The sequence below is a fragment of the Symsagittifera roscoffensis genome, chromosome 6 (genome assembly GCF_963678635.1).
Source record: "Symsagittifera roscoffensis chromosome 6, txSymRosc1.1, whole genome shotgun sequence".
Taxonomy (NCBI): domain Eukaryota; kingdom Metazoa; phylum Xenacoelomorpha; order Acoela; family Convolutidae; genus Symsagittifera; species Symsagittifera roscoffensis.
The window spans coordinates 37,179,144-37,187,673 of record NC_087067.1 but is presented as its reverse complement, the minus strand read 5'-3'; the positions used below and the strand labels follow the sequence as shown (position 1 = coordinate 37,187,673).

The 8,530-nt window shown below is 34.6% G+C and overlaps 2 protein-coding genes across 2 annotated transcripts in view; both read right to left on the bottom strand.

Annotated features, from left to right (window-relative positions):
• Positions 1-8,530, bottom strand: part of LOC134848411 (TBC1 domain family member 25-like) — a 548,746-nt gene that overhangs the window by 152,812 nt on the left and 387,404 nt on the right. The gene's annotated exons all lie outside the window — the stretch shown is intronic.
• LOC134848414 (RNA polymerase II-associated factor 1 homolog) overlaps positions 1-8,530 on the bottom strand; it is a 201,036-nt gene that overhangs the window by 83,367 nt on the left and 109,139 nt on the right. The gene's annotated exons all lie outside the window — the stretch shown is intronic.

Genomic DNA, 8,530 nt, shown 5'->3' with positions numbered 1-8,530 from the left:
ATGAACTATCTTTTTTTCCATTCAATATTGTTGCGAGAAAATGTGTTTATTTTGAAAAGGTTCATTTTGATCTATAACCAGCTATCAAGTACTGCCAATGCTAAGGATATTAACGCAGATTTTTATTTATACTTTAGCTTCAATGTATCATTGATCTCTAGCATAGAGGTAGAAAAGGAGACCCGCAAAAAGTAAGAGGGTTCGAAACTCCGTAGGGTCGAATGTTTTTAATGATTTTTTCGTATGCTAGTTAAAATGCGCCCGCTCTATAAATTGAGGCATGTTCTTTGGCATTTTTTTTAAAATTGACTGGTACTGCTATTCGGTCATGATTGGCTTGCGTCACTCAGCAATTATGTGCTCATAATTGGCGTGCGTCACTTAAGAAATTTTGTAGACTCAAAGTTCGGTTTTTCCCAGTAGCGTTATCGATCATATTATTGGTTGTGTATGCGAAGAGTGTCGGAAAAATGGTATCATTGGGAAGTACTTTCCTGACCCTGTGTGTCTGCATCCTCCGCTAACCTCTTTTTACCTTTCCACAGTTTCTACAGCCTTCGAAACAAAATGTGAGCTCAATTTGTAAACTTTGAAATTACCCATTTCATCCCGCATCAGTACAACAAAGTCAAAAAATCAAACAAGTACCTCCAGTTTTAGCTGGGACTCTAATCTAATCCCTATTCTTATGAGATAACTGATAACAAAAGTTTAAAACTTAGTTTTTTTTGTGACTACACTTTTGTGTTCGGCTCAACAGGGGTCGACACAAATTTTTGCGCGTTAGTCGCCGCTCGGTAATTGAAGCTCAAGGCTTTGTAAGGCTATTAATGAACATCATGCAATACGGACGTGAACATTTTCTTATCATAGTTTCGACCTTTTGAGGCTAATTTTTGCATTTTTTCAGTAAACAATTGAGTTCTGTCTCTTTTTGTATTACCGATCTTGTAACGCTTTGCTTTTGTCGTTTCAAAGTTTCGCAACAATCGTTTTAGGAGGTGAAAGAGTTTTCCAAAAAACTCATTTTTAAGGTCAATTTTTTGCACTGAAGTTGATCAATTGTCAGCGAATGTGCAGAGAATCTTCAGTGACAAAAAGTGCCAATGATGCTTCATTTTTAAAATTCAAAAAACTCCATGTTTCTTCAAAATTGGCGCTTAAAAAATGATCATTTTTTGTTTTGCACAGTTCAAAGATAATTATTCAGAAATCTGAGATAGCAGCTCCAAAACTGAAAAGCGAATGTCTCATTTCGAAAAGCAAACTTTTCGTCCCATTTTTTCAAAAAAAATACTTCAGTGTTTTTTCTTCATTTTCAGTATCTACGCATGCTCTAATTCAAATAATGTGTTTAGATGTCAATGAACGCAGCAAAGGCATTTACGTTGCAATGATTGTTTTTTTTCGGGAGGGAAGCCCTAAACTTTTTTTAAACAAAAATGCATTCTTATATGCAGATAACACACTTATTTATTTCGAGTGATTTTTTCCTACGCTCAAATCAAATTCGTAAACTATGCTCGAAATTCGGAAATCTTTATGGTGATGCAATTTGTATCAGAAATTTGAGAGCATAAAAAAATAGTTAATATTTCGGGTTTCTTCGAGTTCAATGACACTTTTCCGGCTAAAGAGAATTCAACTGTGGGGGACCACGGTATCGAAACCCGTATACAGCAATCTCATTTTAAATTTTTCTTAGATTTATGGCTCACTTTTGTCCTTTCGTGTGTCCGTGAAAATCAAATTTGCCTGTGTATATGTTTGTATTAGATTTGGAAACTAATTTCATCCACATTAAGCCATCAATGGATTAATTCAGTTGGTGCAAAATCTTCTGTTTGATACGCTCAAAGCAACTCAAAATCAACAGTCAAAGCTTTGGAGCGTGGATAGCATTACGTTTGTGTGGAATGGGAGCAGTTGGAGTATCAATGAAAGGTTTATTTTTATTTGATTTGATTTCAGATTGTAAAAATTTGTAATTCTAATATCTTATCAGGTTTTTGATTTTGTTGAGCCAAGCCTTTGTAATAATGTGTTCGGGAACTAAATTGATGCAAAAATTAAGGTAACACCAAATCTTTTAAGTGGAAAAAAGCAATAAACGTAGAAAAATATTTGTGTTTCAAACTTTATTTGGGAGTTTTGAGCGAGACGATAGGTCCTATTTGCAAACTCAAAGCGTAGCAGAAATTTTGATCCAAGATAAGGAAGCATGGTAGTCTCACGAAAGTAGCTCTTAGATTTGTATTTATCGGAACTTATTTATTTTTTTTTACCAAAACATCTGCAAAACTGGCAATCTTGTAGCTAAGTTAGTTGGTTGCTGTGCACATACCACAGAAAATTCCTGCCTCAAAACTAAAAATAAACACTTGAAAAAGTCTTTATTTTTTTTCCAATTGCGTCAATTCTTACTCGTGGTGTTATGAAGAGAAGATCTGAAAAAAAACCCTGGAATGATGAAAATGACAAGTTACAGGGCTTTAATATAATCTTTCCACCAACTCCTTCCGTTAACTATTGGTGCACCTATTCTGTGGAGAAACAACATTACGAGGCCAAACTATGAGTGTTCTCGCAAATTATTATCGGATTCCGCAACCAAGGACGCTCCCTTTGTTCTTCTTCTGTTCTTGCGTTCTCCTTAATCGTTCCGACAAATTTGTGCGCCTAAACAGTGCACGGTTTGCCCGCGTAATGAAATTTAAAAAAAAATAACAAAGAAACTAAGTTCAAAGTTCCTCCCTTGTTTCAGTGATCGGAGTTATACCTAATTCCGGGTTGACCTACATACACCGAAAATGCTTATCATACAATTCCATACATCAAGTGCGTGGAAAAATGCTTGTCATAAAATTTTCATTCAATTTCTAAAAATGGTTGAAAAAAGATAAAAACTTATTTCTGGATTTTTTTGTTTAATTTTTTGTGCGCATAACATAGCCCTGGATACACAAAACTTATACTTTTTGCCGTTTTTTCTTGATAACTTGTTTTCATAAACGTTCAAAATTTCTGCTAAGTCTGTATGTCATGTTTTTGCATGCCTAGATCAAAGCATGAATAAATCAAAATTCAAACCTGCAACATATCATCTTTGAAAATGTTTAAAATTTAAAAGTTTGTTACTTTCCTTATATCATTAGTGAGAGGCAGTCGTAGTACAGTTCAGGTTGTTTTGTATGCAATATAAATGCAAGAACGTCTAACTTTTGGTGCTTTGAGTAAGCCAAGGTATTTGTCACTTGCAGAAATTAAACTTAGAAAAAAAATCAACTTTCTGGTTAATGGAAAAATACTTGCCATGCAATTTTCATATATGAAAAATTGCTTATTCTGGAGAATTCTTACAATTTTCTGTATGTATGGCATTGTATAGAATTGTATGGTAAGATATTTTTGATATATGGAAATTGTATGATAAGAAATTTTGGTTAACCCGGGTTGGCAACTTTTAGCGACGAGATTAAAATTTCTTCAATTAACCAGGTCCATTTCGGTAACCTTAAAATGTCTGCTTTCGGCAATTTCGCATTTTTACAATAGATGTAGTGGCACGTTTTCTTAACTGGCGATAGTGTTGAAGGTTGAACACCAGTGCCAGTTAACGAAGCGAAAACATTATTTTACCCCAAATGTTTGCATTGCAAGTTGTGCATTGAAGGTCAAGGTCGGCAGTTTAATCTGTTCTTCGATTTTACTAAAAAATTGATCCTTTTTTTCGTTTTGCTTGTTCTCTTACATGTTTCGGTTTTCTGTTGGCTATGTTCTTCTTTAAATAAAAGCGGAAACAATTATTTCAAGGTTGGGTTCAACAAATGTTTTTGTTTTGGCAGTTTCTTAATTGACAATTGATTTTCCTCAAAACAGCAATCACTGAAACAAAACAGCAATGATGCACTAATTTTTTTCAAAAACAACTGCGTGAAAGCACTGAATGATAAAAAACCTAACCTGTTGGTTGGATAATTGTAATTAAGAAAAAATTGCGTTTTAATATTCAAAACGAAAGAGAAAAAATTTTCTCTATAAATAAAGTTTTTTCAAATTATGACATGCTTTGTTTGTTTGAAGAAGATAAAGAAGTTGTTCAACTTTTTGATTAAAACCGTTTCTTTGCCAAAATTTGAATTACATTCATTTTTTTGGCCTTTGGGCTTCGTGGTTCTACCTCACCCTCGCAAGGAACGAGAACCGATCTCGATGGTTAGGAAACATCGTACATCTTTTTCAGAGGACTTTACAGTTTCCGAATTATTTCAATTTTTTTTGTTATACCGGATTATATGTAGGCCAAAAAATGGAATCACTTTGAAGACTTTTCTTCTTTCGAAGCTCCTATTCCTAAAAACTTCTCGGTGAAAATATTTTTCTTACAATTTGGGGCCTTTACAATTTCAAAAATCATAAAAAAAGGAAATTTTTTACTTAATGAGAGTTTTTCAGTATCAAGTTTTTTTCCTACTAAATGTTATATAACTGCACAATTGCCACGGACTAGAAAAAAAGAAAAACCTCTCGAGTTTTTTTTATAGAGAAATGTACGAAACTTGCTAACACAAATATATTTTGGAAGATTCGATTTTATCGGAGTAAACTGCCGCTAAGCCTTAAACTTTTTCTAAAGTTTACCTTCAATCAAGCTAGCCATTTATATTCAAAACAGCATATAAAAACGTAGTAACTAAACTTTAATTCTTAAGATAATCATGTTGCCAAAGTCTACTAAAATGAACAAACTTCGCTCAGGCACTTCAAAACCTCGTTGAATACAGTGGCGTTGAAGCAAATCCAATTTTAAGACTGTAGTAATCAAGGCTGTTAGCGAAAAAATGTAACGATAAGAACCATTGGGAACAATGCTTTCGAATTTGTTTAGAAGCTTATAAATTTCTGGAAGGCAGTTTTGAAATCGTTCTTGATTTGCATGGCACCTGCAAATTAGTGTACTGTGGCCTCAAAAGTATAGCAGCTGGACTTTTACTTTAAAAATATCCAGTCGGTTTTACTACTCCTAGTCCGGAGAAGATGTTTTATCTGTCGGTTATAAAAAAAGCTCTGCTGTCCAACTGAACTTATTACTTGGACCACTACAGTTCATTAAGTCAGATTGTTCCTCAGTTTCCAGGTACATTTTCACGAGCACAGATGAAAACTTTGTGATGGGCGAAACGATCAAACGACTGAAACAATGTGACGAAATTCTGGTAAATTGTAGCGACAATTTTCTTCGAAGACAACGAGTGTAAATGCATGACTTGTATGGTGAATGACGAAATAAAATAAACTACAGGAAGGTATCGAGAACTTATACAATGATGAAAAAGTAGGATATATTAATCAATAACAACAGACTGTTTTTTCTCATTTTGAAACTCTGCTGTTAGATATACTTAAAGAAGTTAGCAAGGAAGTTTTTTCAGAGATTTCAGATTTTTCAGAGAGCACATGTTTGTTTTCTGAACAACCAAAATAGAAAAACGAACTCCAAAAACGAGCAAAAATTGGCATTTTTTGAGACTGAACAGCTACTTTTTTCTCAAAGCAATCACCCGCATTTCTATAAGACCCCCAAATCTAATTCGAGCACTGCAATGACAGTGGGGACAAACATCTCTGCCCCGCTTAATCGCTACAGTACGTCATCGCCAGTAAACCAGACTCATGACGGTTTCTTGCCCATCATATCTCTTTCATCGTTTAAACATGTTGAATCTATTTGGCATAAGCTTTTTTTTTCTTGAGAATAACTCAATGGTTCCAGAATCATATTAGAAAAAATGTGAAAACTCTCGAGTGCTAGCTATGAAAACACACAGTGCTAGCTACATAGTGCTAGCTATGAAATTTTTTGTCTTCGGAGTATTCTCTCTGATAAAGGTGCTTGCGATTTGCGTTTGACACGATCGTGGAAGATAACAATTTACCATCTAATTACGCTTTCACTGAAGACATGAAGAAAAGTTTTCAGTTGAACACGCGCATCGATTCACAGGTCACTGGAGGTCATATCTGTGTCATGTCTTTTGGAAATGAAGTGGCGCAACTTGTTAGTAGAAACTTGGAAACCTGAAACCCATTTCAAAAATACGTCGAGCTATTCATAAAAAGTCCTTAGAAAAAGATCCGTTCCAACAGCCAATAATTGTTAAATTTGTTTTGATCAATAGACGGGTTCAGCGTATCCGATTCAACAGCTGAGCGTTAATTTTGGCCACTTCCTCCAAAATTACGGTTCAGCAGTAAGAATGTTTCATTGGGGTCTTTATTCTTTGGTTCAAAAAAATCCTCCTTAGCTTTTGATTGTAAATCTTTTGACAGCCGAAATACATCAGGTCTCTAAAGTTTAAAAGTTTTGCATATAACTCCGGTATGTTACAATAGTAGCTGACATTCCTGCTAAAGCAAATGTTTTTAATATGTTCAAAATCAGCTGTCATAATGGCTGTAACTTGTGCACTGCAGCAGGAAAAACTATAGGTAGGTCTCATGGCTACTATCCCTACGCTCAGGATTTTGAGCGTCGTACTACTGAATTAAATGAAAAGTAAGTTGATTTTGCTGAAAATTTGATAGATTGAAAGCAGTTATTCAATGTTGTCAGCGTTAAAGGAAGAAGCTCTTTAAAAAAATTGTTTCCGGCTTACCGATGGAAGCTGGCCTTGACTATTTGCATTGTATTCTGCTGGGTTGTTATAAAAAAAATGCTCCAGTTCCAAATTTCCCATTTTACCTAAAATCAGTACTGAAAATTCAGCTGCTGCTTTAAAAATTTATGTGCAGCGTCAGAATTGACATCAAGCTTCCGAAAAATTCGTGATCTGAATCATTTGTTTCGTTTTTAGCCAGTTATTTCTTGAGTTATATTGATGTAGCTTTAATGTGAGAGTTTTTATCAAGAAACTTGTTCGATCATGATTTGTGTCTCGTTTTTGCTATTAGACTTTTGCTAGAGTCCAATGATGAAGCAACAATTTTGTCGGCTGAAAAATTGCAAAAATTTGCAATGCAATTGCAAAAATTGCAAAAACATAACAAAAATTTGCAATGTTGAAAGTGTCGAAAGAACTAATGTTTCCTCTTTGAAGCCTTTGGCTGAGCAATGTTGAGTTTTTGGTCCTCTCTACATCTTCTCTGCTATGAGTTTCAAGTCCCAAAACCGTCAGCTGGCTTCATTATTCACTGGAATGCACTCATATTGCAATTTATATGCAGGCAATATATTCAGCAGCGGTTGCTGCTTCTGTATGAAACTGAGGAAGACAAATTGTTTTCAGTTTTGTCCAAATGGTTATCTCGGGAAAAAAAGTCACCGGAAAACAATTTTTCCAAGTGTGTACTTAATATAGCGTGGGTGTTACGGTAGAAACGACTTTTTCCTGATGGAATTATTATGTCTCGTCTAAAAGTCGACGGGATCATGTGTGACTTAACCTCGTTTTCGGGAAACCCAAGAGAACCAAATAGCTATAATTGATATCAAACTGGATCTGCAACAAAAATACGGACAAATGTAGAGTTTTGTAATACTGGGCTAGCAATCTTTCTCTCCTGGGGAAAAATATGCATGCATTAAGAAGTTCGAGCAAATAAGACAAGTGGGACCGTACTAGAAGCTTTAGCTTATAGTCCAAAAAAACAGACGTAACTGATGTCATCAATATCAGAGACTGGCAAAAAACGTTATCCGTACAAACTGACAATACCTCGTAAATGTTATGCAAGTTTTTTGACAATCAATGATTGAATTTTTTTTGTATCTTTTTTTCCCTCTCTCTGAGCTTATTTTGACTGCAAATGACCGCTAAAAATCAACATAAAAAACGTGGCTGTCAACTAGAAGTGGAAGTTTTTGGATAATGTGACAAACAAAAAAAGTTCAACCAAATTTAACGAGTGATACCCGACTGAAAATTTTACTTTGTATTCCACAAAACAGATGTAACTGATGTCCTCATGGTCAACGAATTCCAAAAAAATTACTCATTCAAATTAAAATAACCTCGAAATGTTTGAGTTTTGAAAAATTCTCGACCATCTTTGATTGAAGTTTTTTTTTTCGTACCCTATATTTTCTATCTATACGTTTATGTTGACTGCAAATCAACGCAGAAAATCTACAAAAGAAGTGGTGGTCTTTATTCGGAAGTAGATTTTGCATAATGCAACTACTTCAATCTGGCTGAGCAGTCTTACATAGGAGAGAAAATGGCTTTGTACAGAACACATTGAGAAAGCAAAAACACCTCTATTTGCTGCTGTTGTTTTAGACAATTCTTCAAAAAATTCATCACAAGACCAAACTGTGAACTAGATAGGTTCAAAATTTGGTGAGTGTAGGTCGCTGAAATCCAGAGATAATTCTTTAAAATTTTGTCGCAAATATCAAAGAAACCGAAAGAACAAAAGAGGAAAGAAGAGCGGGTCCTTGTTGCAGAATCCGATTATAATTTACAAAAACACAATTTGGCCTCGTACATTTTGGAAAAGTTTTTTTTCATCATTGGTGATATTTTGCATT